The sequence below is a fragment of the Bombus fervidus genome, chromosome 4 (genome assembly GCF_041682495.2).
Source record: "Bombus fervidus isolate BK054 chromosome 4, iyBomFerv1, whole genome shotgun sequence".
Classification (NCBI taxonomy): domain Eukaryota; kingdom Metazoa; phylum Arthropoda; class Insecta; order Hymenoptera; family Apidae; genus Bombus; species Bombus fervidus.
The window spans coordinates 12,924,861-12,938,561 of NC_091520.1; positions in this window are offsets into that span (position 1 = coordinate 12,924,861).

Here is a 13,701-nt window from a genome sequence, read left to right on the forward strand (position 1 = left end):
CAGTGAGGTTACGAACTTCGAAACGTCATACTTAAGTGATTGACACGAAACGTTAAGATCATTTACAAATCCCCTCATCGGCACTTATGTGCGCGGTGACGCATACGCATATATTTATGCACCCCTGCCCTATACGTGGCTTGCCCTCATACATACATCGGTCATATTAGCCGCAAAGCGGAATACTCGCAGTGGTCCCGTTTGTCTATGCCTACTTTTGTGCCGAATTGTTCCGTGCTTCTTAAAACTTAACTTGCAAGATTGTGTCCTCGCTTTTAAAAATGAATCGGACAGAAAATTTGTAAGAATTAACTTAAAAAATAAATTAGTAGAGTAACGTCATTGAGTGATATGAAAATTCGGATTGTTAGGTAGAAAATTGGCTGGACCAACAGCCAATTTTGGCTCTGATAAAGAGACGCTAATTAAAGTGTATCGTTAATAAAACGTTTGTACGTTGTTTATTCTCTTTTCTCAATATAAGTTTTCCAATCTTGATTTTAATTTATCCCGAACTCCGTATCGTCAACGCAATGACATCGGACTAATCCCTGGGTCATTCAATTCCGAAACGCCACGTCAGCGGGACACTTTCAAGCATATTGAGGCTGGATCGTGTAGCCGGTCGCCATTTGCTTTAAGCCCTCCTTTCCATATTTATCTTGGTCTCCTTCATTACGGGGCCACTTGAAGATTTCTTTTCCTCTTCTTCTCTTTTCCTTTTTATCGTTCGGTATCTCCGGGATTATCAGCCTATTCGGCAACGAACGCCGCCTCCGCTATTTGGAACGAACACGCAGATTGCTTTTGCGCGCCAGGGGAATTTACGAGCGGCGATGATAATTCTCTGAGGAAGCATAATCGAATGGCTTTCATAATAATTTCCATGGGAGCTGGTCGAACGAGTCTTCTTCTCGATTCTACGAGTTTGAATAACAAAGGGAATATTCCAACTTTATTTCACTTAAAACGTATCGATTGCTTTTAAAAACAAGAGATGTTCGTAGAGTAGAATTCTCTATTCCGTTTCACTATGAGAGAATGAACCGGAAATGTTGGAACTGTCGGTGGTATACGACGAAATATTTCGAGGCGTTTCGCAGAATCGTAAGGGTGTTCGACGTTTCCGTGGCGCGGTTGTCTCAGCCGAGGCCATACGCCCCGCGATTTAAGTCGTCAACTTTTATGGGGGTAGTTTTCGCGGAGACGGTCCGCGGCAAGCCACATAAAAGGGGGTGGAAGTTTCTGGTAATATGGCGGCTTCCCGTGGAATATGGCGGCAACTGTATACAAGAGATAGCGACAATATTGAGGCGACGGGAGCGCCGAAGAAAACCAACTGGATTTTGGCTCTAGTTCGTGTCGATCTTAGGTCACTGTCCTTCTTTTCCTTTATTTTCTTTTGCTTTGGTTACAGTTCGTGCTACGAATAAAATATCTCTGTTTAGAGATCAACAGAATCAAGAATAATTTAAAACGTGAATTTATATTTTAATCTAAACTATTTCCTGATTTTCTCTATAATCTATCGAGCAACCATATCTTCGTTAAAGTTCCATTTCGGAAGGAGATACAGAATTTCTTAGCGATGCTCAGCGGCTGTCGATGACGCGGATTAAGAGAAATACTGCACTCTCAGTGTCGGCGTTCGGAGGCCGTTGATTGCATCTGGCATTTGTGTCACGCCCTTGAGTACCCAGTCGATATGCCTGGACAAATTGGGAATTGGTATTCTGCTCGTGGCTGCCACGACGGCCAGACGGATTTGCGAAGGAGCACATCGGGCTAAAGCACGGAGACCGGCAACAGTTCTCTCGCACGAGGGGCCCTCTGGACAAGGCTGACCCGTGTGGATCCGTTAAACTTGGTCAAATCGCTTCCCGACGATCACCTCGCACCGGAATACTAACGACTGGCAAAAGAGGAGCGTACGTTGCCAAGCGTTCTTTCTTCTGACGGATCGTTAACCGGTCATGGAATCTGGAGACACGAGGAATTCGAATTAAGTCGGCAGCGAGCCACCCAGACATTTAAAAGTGAAATTGTTCGAGAATATCGTTGTTCACGATGGAACGATTACAAAGATTAGCAAGCTCAAAGATTCTTCTGTATTGTAATGGAATTCTTTTCGCGAAGGAACGTCCGTTCCGTTTAAACGGAATACTTGGTTCGACCTTTTTGTTATCAGCAGGCCACAGCTCGAGGCAGCTTAGCACGAGTACCCTCGTGGTATCGATATCCCGTGGCTCGATTCTGCTCCTTTTCGGGAATATGGCAGGCCAGGCGGCGGTGTAAAAACTTACAAGCCGTATTTCGAGCTGTCGTGCCGAAGGTTTCGGCCGTCCTTTCCGCTCGACATCCTCGAGCACATGCGGCCGCGGAAGCCGATTGGACGAACACCACGATCCGCAAAAATGCTACGATCTATACAAGGATGAATCCTCTTTCGAAAAGTTTGGCTCTCAAATTGGCTCTAAACCAAGTGAAATACGAATACAAACGTTGGATTCGGAACGAATAATTTCTCAAAATATTCCTGATAGAAAATGAAGGATAGGGGGAAGATAATTTCTATCGCGGTGAAGTCTCGAGATTAAGAAACGTTTTCTATCGAAACGACGCGGAGACATCTATGTATCTTGGGGAAATTATGACAATATCCCGGATTGAGTTTCGCCGGGGACTGTACTCTGATTTACTTCCGACCGATTCACCAGGAAATCGAATTACCTCCGCGGCGGGCACGCGGCGAAACCTCGAATTAAGAAACACTGAGAGCTGCGGAAAATATCGAGCCGATATAAATCAAGACCTCCTAGAAACCTTCTTTTTCTCGTCCCGATTCTACATTCATTATCGCCGACGATCGATCCTCGTTTCCTTGTTAACAAACAAGCCTGAGTGCACGAGAATCGATTCGGGACACGCAAATAAGAAGAAACACCAACGATAAATCATCGTATCTTTCGAGTCCACTCATTAATCGGTTCCAATTCACAATGGCGAGGCTCTCGAATTCCATTGAAAAAAAAAAAAAAAAAAAAAAAAGAAAAAGAGAAACGCAGAGAAGAACGAATAGCAATGGGTGTACAGAGAGCGCATATTAGACGCGAATATTCCTCTGGTGGGTACACGTAGATATTTCCTGGGATTTTATGTCCCGGAAAGGAGGAGCATGTAGATAGTTAAAAACTTGGTTCGATTACCCATAAAGCGCGCTCGTTCGGCATTCTGTTTCTAAGGTACTTAGGTAGATTTTATTTCGCCTGCTTTACGATCGCGATACTTCTGTCTTGTAACTCGATTCGGGATGCGTGGGATTTTTGTGCATACGTCTTGGCTAGGAAAACTATAAAAAAGCTATAGATCTCACTCGTTATGTAGCCACATATTAAAAACTTTGCAATACTTTGCCTTAATCGGTGGACAGATCAACGCGAGAGTAATTCTCCGGCTGTTTGAGCAACAACGTAGTGTCGAAACATAATGTAGAGAAAGAATCCATAAAATTCCGGATTTTGTCCAGCAAGTTGGAAAAGGTGGGACAAGCAGGGGTTTTCATTCGGTCGGAATATCCGTCTAGCTCTTTAACCTCGTAAAATCGTGAAACGATAAGGAATTGATATGGCGGTGCTCTTCTGCCGTCAAACTGATCTCTTTTACCTCTTAGCAGGTTTAAAGAGGCGACCACTCGTGGACGTGCCAAGTTAGGAGAAAGTACGCGACCCGTCCTTCGCTGGATCCTGTGCTTAATGGTGCTGAATCACAGATTGCGCGCACCCCTAAATTTGAATTTATTATCAACCCTTGCCTGGAACGAGCACGCTGCCGTTGGATGGCGATCGTACGGTCGAAAGAATAATTCCCCTTCGTCGTCGATCGAGTCGAGTTTTCTTCTCTCTTTCTCTGACGCGGAAATGCTCGGCCCAAGAGGTCGAAATCGCAGATTTCCGCTAGAAGGGTTGAACTGCTCGGCTTCTAAGAAATACAATAAACGTTCGAGGAAAAGGGGAGAAGTTGCCACACGTTTAAACGTTTCACTAGCGAATACATGTCGATTCGTGGTCGCCGTTTGTTCTTAAAATCGGACGCGATCCAATCGAATTTTCCGCGTGTTCACCGCTCGGTCGGCGGCCACGATTCACAATGGTTAATTGCATAAGCAAACACACGGGCGTCGAACGAATGCACTGGCCACTCATTCACCGGACGCGGTCTATCGTCGGCCGTCGTTCCGTTCGATCGCGTCCACGGCACAGAGCGGAGTGGAACCGTGCAGAACGGAGCGGCTGATAAATCCGACGGTTGTTGCCGCTATAAATCAATTATAATATTTCATGGTTGACTTCGACTATCGATTACAGGGAATAAATGTTCCCGAACTTTCCCATTCTCGGAGGCCTAAGCACCGTTCAAATTCTCGCGATTCGAGATTCGTCGCGAGTTACCTCTGATTATCTGGTGATCGAACGCGAATAAACGCGAGAGCGTGAACGCTTGTTGACGTATCGAAACGACACGCGAAATGAATGCAGCCAACAGCGTGAGCGAACCGGATGCGGTCCATCGTTGGCCGTCGTTCCGTTCGATCGCGTCCGCGGCACGGACCGAGCACGAAGAGCAGAAATTCAGCCGAGGCGCTGATAAATCCGACTACGCTTCGTTCCCGCAATAAATCAATTATAATATTCCACGGTTCGCTTGGGGTATCGGTTATTAGTAAAACCCGTCGCCGCTGCGGAAGGCGGCCATATATTCACGGCCGGTGTTTCTCTCGATTACAAATTTCGCGTTTTCCGGACGACCCTCCGCGAGGGTGTGCTCTGCCGACTCGCACTCGCTCTTCCTTCTTCCCCGTTCTCTGTTTTCTTGTCCGTGTGTCTCGTCGTTTTCCGCTTTGTCGCTTGCTTCGTTTCGTTCCTTATACGCACGTGAAATTTCGATCGGAGTCGACGATTAATCATTCAATTATGGCTATTTTGTCAACTGTACTTTTGTATATATCAAATGGACACTGTCGCAAGCGTTTTCTTCGTCGTCTTAATGAAATTTTATTAAATTCAATGTCAAATTTAGTTACTTACGTTTTTTTTTTATTACAGTAGATGATTTTCTTGTTGTTCCTACGTGTTTCATTTCGTTCGCCCCTCTATCCACGTTTTCTAGTATTGTTTTCGCTTCAAGGAACCCGTGGACTCGCGCATCGACACCGCCGCAGCATTATTCACCCTTTATTGGATTTGCCGATTTTTCTTCGATACGATGCGCGATGCGCGGCCCACCGTGACGCCTCACACGACGTGTAACACGTATTCGAATCGTTACGACAGCAAACGCGAGCATAAATCCTTCGATCCGACCTCTTCTCTCGTGAACCACGACTGATAACCGCGATCATACGAGGAAACGAGCCTCGAGGATAGTCGATAATGGGTTCTGCGTGGTTTCCCTGTCGGTCTTTTCGTTTTCTGCGATCGATTTATCGTTTTCTCATTTCCTTACGTTTCGAACAAATTGATCCTCCTATAGAAACTTTGGAAAAAAATTCAAAAGCAGTTAACTCGCATCACTTTTTTACAAGGTCTCAGCGCAATCTTGGCTGAATATCCGTAGAGAAAATAATGCCAAAATGATCAGAGCCAGTACAAAGTGGCGAACAGCAGCTTCGTGACGGGTACGCGGGCATTTGCATCAGCGTGAGAGCCACGACGTTCGGATTATCCGTATTTTCGGAACTGGATGATCTTCTGGCTCTTGCTGGTCGCGATATGGACAAGCGGAGGGGGCTGCCTCGCCACTTCCGACTTATTCGTCCAGATCTAAAGATTCGGAACGCACCGAGGCACCTTATTTGCATACTTCACCGATTCCAATGCTTTGCTCGCCTCTCCTCCGCCGTCTGCCCCCATCCAGGACTTAGTTCTTTCCACCGTCTCCGATGCAAATTACAATATTCCCGTGCTATTCGTTCGGATATGATAATATATGCGTCTCTCGATCAAAATAACGTTCTTTTCCCCTCGCACGTGCTGCTCAACGAAGCCCCTCGCCTCTTCGTTTTCTCTTTCATGCACCTGTGCAATTTAAGCATCAAGAATCGTTGAATTGTTCTATTCTTCATGTTATCATAAAATCAGGTTTCTCGAGGACAATCCAATAGCGGAGTGTCATAAAAGCTTCCTTCGTGGATTTCCTATAGTCTTTGTGGGTTAATCTGTAATCGTGGAATTAGCCGGATTCAAGAAACCGGAGTAGAGATCGTGGCCCGCATGTTGCAAATCCGGTTACGTTTCACGAGGGGCGAAGGGCTCGAGAAGGGTGAGCCTCATTATGGTCAGAAATAATATTCCCATAGGGCCACTCTGTGACTATAGTGTAAGCGTTTTTGATGACGATCACTTCAATCTTAACACAGCGTTTCGTTCGATTCGTAACATGCGATCACATAAGTGTTCGGGTTGACGATGAAATTTTTCAACGATCGTTTAGAATATCGTCTGCTCGGTTGATTAATCAACTTTTTTTTAGCATAAGCGAAACAATGTCGTAGATACGCGGCGGAGAAATAAAAATTTTGCTCGTACAATCGGTTCGCAGCGATAAGGATCGTGCTTGGTCGAGAGTAATGTTTCCCACGCGGCCGATACAAGCACGCTCGCCACAAAATTTGCTCTTTTTTTCTTCTATAGCAATATTTAGATAAACCAAGGTACGTGCGTCGACTAGGAAACACTCGCGTGATAGATAAACGCGGGAAACGTTGCGCGTTTTATTGTCGATTCCTTTCTCATCGCGAGAACGGCACGGTTTTATATGTTTAATTACCTGCTGCGAAACGATAGCTGTCGTAAAGTAAAAATTGCGATGTTGCCTTTCGATCGAACTCCATATTTACGATTTAATAACACAGCAGAGTTCCGTTCGTTCACGCCCTATCTCGTGATATCCATTTACCAACGAAATAATTCCGAAAATTCGCGGTCTGAACGTGAGAAAGCACGCGTAAAAACAAGTCCCAACGAAAGAACATCTCGGGTGATCGACGATCTAATTATTTTCAGTCTTTCCTCGTTTGTTTCCCTCTTCTCGCGGTGGTGGCCAACCCCCGGTGCAAATCGTTCCTTTTGTAGCGGCTGCGCGTTATCTAAATCGCGTCGAATATTTCCACGGTAGCACGCTTAGAGATCCGGTCCGCCCCCGGGCCAGTGTTCCCCGTTAAAAAGCAACTCGCGTATCAATTTCACGGGACAACGCGGTGCATCGCGGGTAATCCGGCGTGCTGGATCGTCTTTTTGTTCCTGGCCGCTTAATATTGCTTGTCCTGCCGTAATCTCCACCCCCGACACCCTGTTTCACCCCAACCGCCGCCCACCGCGTTTCGCTCCACTACGCCAGGCACCCCCTTCGTCACAGTAGCGTAGACTACGAGATTTTCTTGAATCGCCGTTTCCGTTGTTGCACCGCACGATGAAAGAACGGCGATCTCTTAACCCAGCCCATATATTTCAGCAGTCGAGTTTTCCGTTTTCTCTGATCGATATTTAACTACCACTCTGCTATTTCTCTATGAACTTTGGACAGAAAATCTGCAGCGAAAGTGGCGCTTCGTTCGTCCCTTTGTAATATTTTTCCACGATCTATTCTGTTCCATGGAAAATTTCCAGCGAGTAAATTTCACGGGAAGGAGGGAAGAACGAGGGGGTGAGAAAGTTCTGTCCCCGATCAGTCGCGCCAATGGCGGTCTTTTCGGTGTTTCGCAATGGCGAAACACCGTACTCCCGTGGTACTTAACGTAAGTACGTCGGAGTTCGTCGGAGAAAATAAAGAAACCTCTCGAGTTTTCGCCTCGCCCGACCTTTTTCCTGCTGCCCGGCTACTATCCTCTCAGTTTGCCCTCTCCCTCTTTCGCTCTGTCTCTCTGCACCGGGACAATGTTATTTTACGGCACGATGAGTTTGAGCCTCTTTCATCCGGCGACACGGTGCTCGCGCCGCGATTCCGACGGTAATGGTTGCCGTTGTCGACGACGCTGCTCTGCTGGTTTCTACCGAGCCGCCACACCCTCGCGACTCGCCCTCTGCGCACCGTTTAATCTGATCAACTGCGGATTATATCGGACAGCACCCTGACGAGCAGCAGGAAAAAATCGACGGCTGCGACGATGTTTCTTTCGCTCTTGCAGTCTTTACTGATTTCACGATGGAAGAGATTGGCGTGCTTGTTGCACGCTCTCTTCGACGTGTACGTCGTCATTTGCACAGAACTCTTCAATTTTCACGGAAAAGAAGTTGGAAACACGGTTGCGAGAGCACACGATACAACGCGAAAACAGGGAAATTTCGTTGAAGATAGAACGAGATGGACGACTATCGGGGTAGCTAGATGTGAAGTACACATTCGGTCGGTGAAATTGCAGAAGGATAGAGAAGTCTTGCTTTTTTATTAGATCAAACCGAGTGTGACCAAGCTGTACGTTCGACTTGACTCGGTCACTCGGCTCCTGTCCGAGCGAATAAACGTCTCCGTGCCTTATACCGAGCCTCTCCCTTTTCCCAGTCGCCATCCCCGGGGCACTTTTTTATGTCATCGGGAGACCCTGCTGTCCCGACAGCATTTTATCGGGCAACGTGCTCGTCCGGGTTCTCAATTTCACTTCTCGCCCTCGTACGTCTTCGAATTCCACGGCGAATAAATACATTTCTTACCGTGAAATCGTCGAAAGAATCTGTCATATAGACTTTTTATATACGGAATTAAAGTAAATCTAAAATATAAAGAAACGAATTATTACAAAATTGGTCTATAGACTAGAATGGAACTATGTTAAGATGAAAATATAAGAACAAGGTTTCAAACGAGTCTGATCGACGATACAAAGTGTTCAATAAAGAACACCGGTTCGAACAGGGTCCGTAATAGCCGTTCCATATATCGTCTCGGCACCTTTTCTCCGTCACTTATTGCAACGGCGATGGCGTCGACGTAACTCGATTTTGCTTTCCATCTGAGACGTTGAAGGTCCCTGTGGCCCGTTTCTCAATAAGGCGATTCTCTGACCCAAATTGACTCCTATTGCCGCTGGAAGAATGAGTTTCGAGACGATATTTCGCTCGTTGCTCGTCATAAAGGGACATTTCCTTTGAAAAGATATTTTTCTTTCGACGAAGCTAACAATAAGAAACGGATTTCTGTCCGATTCTACTTTGTCTTTCGCGACCGAGAGAGATTATTTCTGATGGAACATCCGCGTGCACAGAGTCAGGGATCATGGTTAATCGTTAATATTCCCTCGAAGGGAGTGCAAGTGTTCGACGAGCAGGCGTCGATCCAGATTCGGGATTCTTATCTGTCCACAAAGCTTAATCCCTCCGATGCGAAGGCGGTGGTGCGCTAAAAAGTATTTTACGAGCTGCTTATACGTTTCAGCGGTCACCCTGACACCGAATCCAATTTTCTAGATACGATCTTTAGTAGGGATCAGGTGTTGGAAGTTCTCGGGATCCCAGTGTGGTGTGTTCGCCATTTGCAGCGCCACGCAGGAAGCATAATAATTCTCTTGCATTCCGTGTGGTCCGTTCCCACAGGCAACCGCATCCAAACTATTCCATATTTTTCCTGTCTTCTCTTTCTTCTCTTACCGTCGGATCCAACTCGCGAATCTTCGAGGTAATCGAGTAGCGAGTTTCTGTTCGGCGGTGTATCGCCATATTTGAATATTTCTAGCAGCAGTCAGGAGAGTCGAGCCAGATAAAATGCTTTACGACGCCGAGGAATTAACCCTTGATTTCCGGGCATTACTCTCACCGCGGAGTCTGCCGAGATAAAGGGGTGGCTCCTTCCTTACTATCTCCGCGGCATAATGGCCGACGAAGGAGGGCACCGTTCATGGCGAAAGATATAATAGAGCCTCACCGTGGTTCTTCCACGGCCTCGTACACTCGCGATTTATGGTTTCTTTTATTTAGGGGAATAATGGGTAAGGTTACCAGTCTTCGCTCGAACTTGTAGATATTAGACGAGGCGAGTCATGATCGTATTCCTTGTTTTAATATAAGGAAGAAACCAGGTTTCGTTCTTCGAATACGTGTCGCTTTGTTCCTTAGAACAAAGTAAATAGCTTTTCACGTTCTATCGACGTATCGGAGGAATCTCAGAGAACGGAGCAAGCGTTGCATCGGTAGTACCGCGTATCTTTGACGACGCATAGACGATGCACTCTCGCGACACCTTGCGTTTCTCAGCGCGGAGGAGACGGAAGAAGAGTATCCGGGTGGGTGTCAGGTCCGCCGCTTCTGTATCAATATTCATCAGCGTCCTATGTTCGGTTGGCTCAAATTCGTAGGATTAGCCGGAAACTTCGCATCGCTCCCTCCGCTTCTATGCAAGCGTCGCGCCGTTGCACGAGAGAGTCGACCTAACGAAGAAGGACGAAGACGGTCAAAGGGTTTAGAGTGAGAGAGAGAGAGAGAAAGAGAGAGAGAGAGAGAGAGAGAGAGAAAGAGAGAGAGAGAGAGAGAGAGAAAGCTAGGACAGTGGGAAGAGGGAGAGATCGTGGCAGTCGCCGTGACGCTCCACCGCGGGATTCTAATCCGGGTAGGCGGGCGTGTGTGACGTCATATTGCATAACAATTAATCAACGGGCGATAACAGCTAGCCGGGTCGACGGAGTGGGAAGCCCTGATAATCATTTCACCGGGCAGCTTAAAGTGCCACTAGTTAACGCTAAGCCGATTTAAAAGCGATTTAATATCCGGAATAATATACCTAGGTTTCCCTCTCTCTTTCTCTCTCGCCAGTACTGTCGCGGACACGCGGCTTTGCTAACACGACAAAAGGGATCGCACGCGAATAGATCCCCGTTTCAGTGTTCTTAAGAGGTGTTTCTTCGCTTCTCGCGAGGCACGTTCAGCTTTTGAAATGTGGAAAGATTCTTCTTCGTGTTGGCCGAGTAGAGCAACGTCGATGGCCGCAAGCCAGACACATTTCTCCTTTTGCGTTTTTTGTCTTGCTCCTCCTTCCTTTTTGGATAGAAGCTACGTTTAATGGCAGCACGGATTACGACCAAGCGACAGACGCAGGATTTCTCATGGAAATTTAGAGACAGGTCCTTTGATAAGTTCCTCCGTATTATATGCCTGCATCCTAACGCGCTTCTTTCGACACTATATCGCCAATAAGTATTGGCACCAGCCACATGCTAATGTATAATGCCGATCAAACAACTGTTTAAACAGCACCGAGTTAAGTGCGTCCCATTCTTTCGCGAGCACCCCTTCGCTCCGTCGCCAGTCTTCCATCGTTGACCGACGGGGTTGTTTTTGTCCCCGAGAACCAGGAGCTATGTCACCCGTGATTCTCGTCACTTTTGAATCTACCGAACTCCATCTTCTTTTCTTACCAGAAGAAGAAATCGTGACAAGATAATGATATTTCTGGTTGGGATTCCAGTCATCTCTGCTATGCAAAGCTAGTTTCTTGTTCCATTCTTCTACCATTATTTGCTTTTTGGGATATCTACGTAAGTCGTAGAACGGACGCTTTTACTTTATTCTTTGGCTTTTGTTTGATATTCGAGTAAAATTTCTTCTCGATATAATCTGATTATCTGAGAGATGCCGACGGTCAATAGTTTCGCCGCGACGAGGTCGCATATATCCCATTTTCGTAGGCCGTTGATTGAGGACAGATGCACGAGCAGGGGAAGTGCACTGTGCAGTATGGATGAGGGTACAGTCGATCACAATGACCCCCTGAAAGTACAATGGCGCACTAGCTCTCTTCGATGGGACCAATGCCGACCCGAAAATCACTCGGCTATGACAAAGAGCTGTGTTCGCGCTGCCGCAAATATGTTGTAAATACAGGAATACACCGAGAGTGTTTCATCGGGGCCAGACAACCCTGTTCGACTCTGTTCGAGCACTAGATAGCGCCTTGACGTCATTACCAGTGAGAAACATCCAAAGCTCCGTTGCCTTGGCCAAGATTGGAAAAATATGTCGTTAACGAAACCTTTATAAATGCAAATTCAACGTCTTAATTCATCCTGTTGAAATTAAAGAGGAGCCATTTTCTAGGTAGATTTTAGATTTCAACTCTACTTGTTTTTTATGATTGTCAAGATAGAAAATCGGGCAACGTTTAATAAAAGCGAATGTACGAAAAAACAAGTGATGCGATCGATCTGCGTTCACGAATGCGGCGCGGTTCGTTTCCATAAAATCTGTTGCTCGCGTTGCTGGGCGAAATCCTAATTAAACGGCAGATTCGAATTCGCCGGTGGTCCACGTACAAGCTTAATCCCGGGAAAGCGCCGATAATATCGATCGATGCGGCGAGTTAATTAAATTAAAATACTCGTATAATAGCGTGCCAGATGGCACGGCCAGAACATACAACCTGGTATTGAGTACCGGCTCACCCCTCGGCAACCCCCCGTCGTAATACGTAACTCGTTTAGTCTTGCAGGTTGACGAAAAGAGTAAGGAGGGCGGAACTGCCGCGGGATTTCGCTTGGCCAAAGCATTTAACGCACCCCCGTGATCGCTTTTTGCTGATCTTTGATCAAAAAATCGTGGACGTTTCACTTTTGCCATTGGAATCTCAGTTTCAGAGAAACAGTAAGATACTTTGCTGTGTCGTTTTTCATAAGAAGATGCGCATAGTGATGATAATGATAAAAAACGGAATTCTAATTGTTATAATCATAACATTTAGATTCTGGGCTCTTATATTTTTTGAATGGGAAGAGGATAAGAAGACAAGTAGTTGCGGCTCGTAGATCCGTGATGATACTGACGGTCCTGATTACCTATTTACCAATGACAATCGAATGGTTATTTAGTTTCATGGGGTGAGAATCGAACCACAGTTTAGCATTACAGAGGCCGAAGGCAGGTCGTTAGCGGCGTTGTCGCAACATATGCGCTCGGCAGGCTCCATATGGGCCACCATGGACCCAAATACGTAGCCCCCGGAGCCAAAGTACCGTACCCCATCATGAGGGATCGATACCGTTTCGCTCTTTAATCGGTCAGATTTTGTGGCTTTCCACAGTGTTTTTCAAAGATTTTTATAATTAACTACGAGGGTTTAGCTACGTAAAAAGTTTACGACTCATGTATTAGCTTCATACGAAGAAAATTAGATTATCGTGAAAACTATGCAAACGCTTTATAAATATTTCAAATACATACATACAATACATAGGATTCAAGGAACCGTAAGAAAGAAAAATACCTTTCTCAAATATCTTACGGAGGACGATGCAGAAAAGCGCGTTGAATGCTAAGAGAGGCTGAGAATAAAGATAATTCGGGTGGTCCATGGTTTCCATCGATTCCCATAAGCATTGCGGTCGTCGGTGATTTTAAATGCAACCATATGATGAGGGCGGCTAAAAACATGGTATTTTCTCTAACCATGGCGCAACCGGAGACGAGGGCCACGGATGAGTTTGTGCGGCAAGTGCACGCATGGTGCGTACACCATGAAGCAGAAGAGACCCCCACGGAGAGTGTACGGGCAGTGAGCAGGTTGACTAGCTTTGTTCGTGCTCGATGATGACGATGGGGTCGGTCTCCGCACAGATGGGCCGCTAATCTCATTGAAAACTCATGAGGACTCTCAGAGTGGGGGATGGACCAACGGGGGGAGGTGAGCCAAGGGCTGAACCCTGCCCTAGAAGTCTCTGTAAAGTCT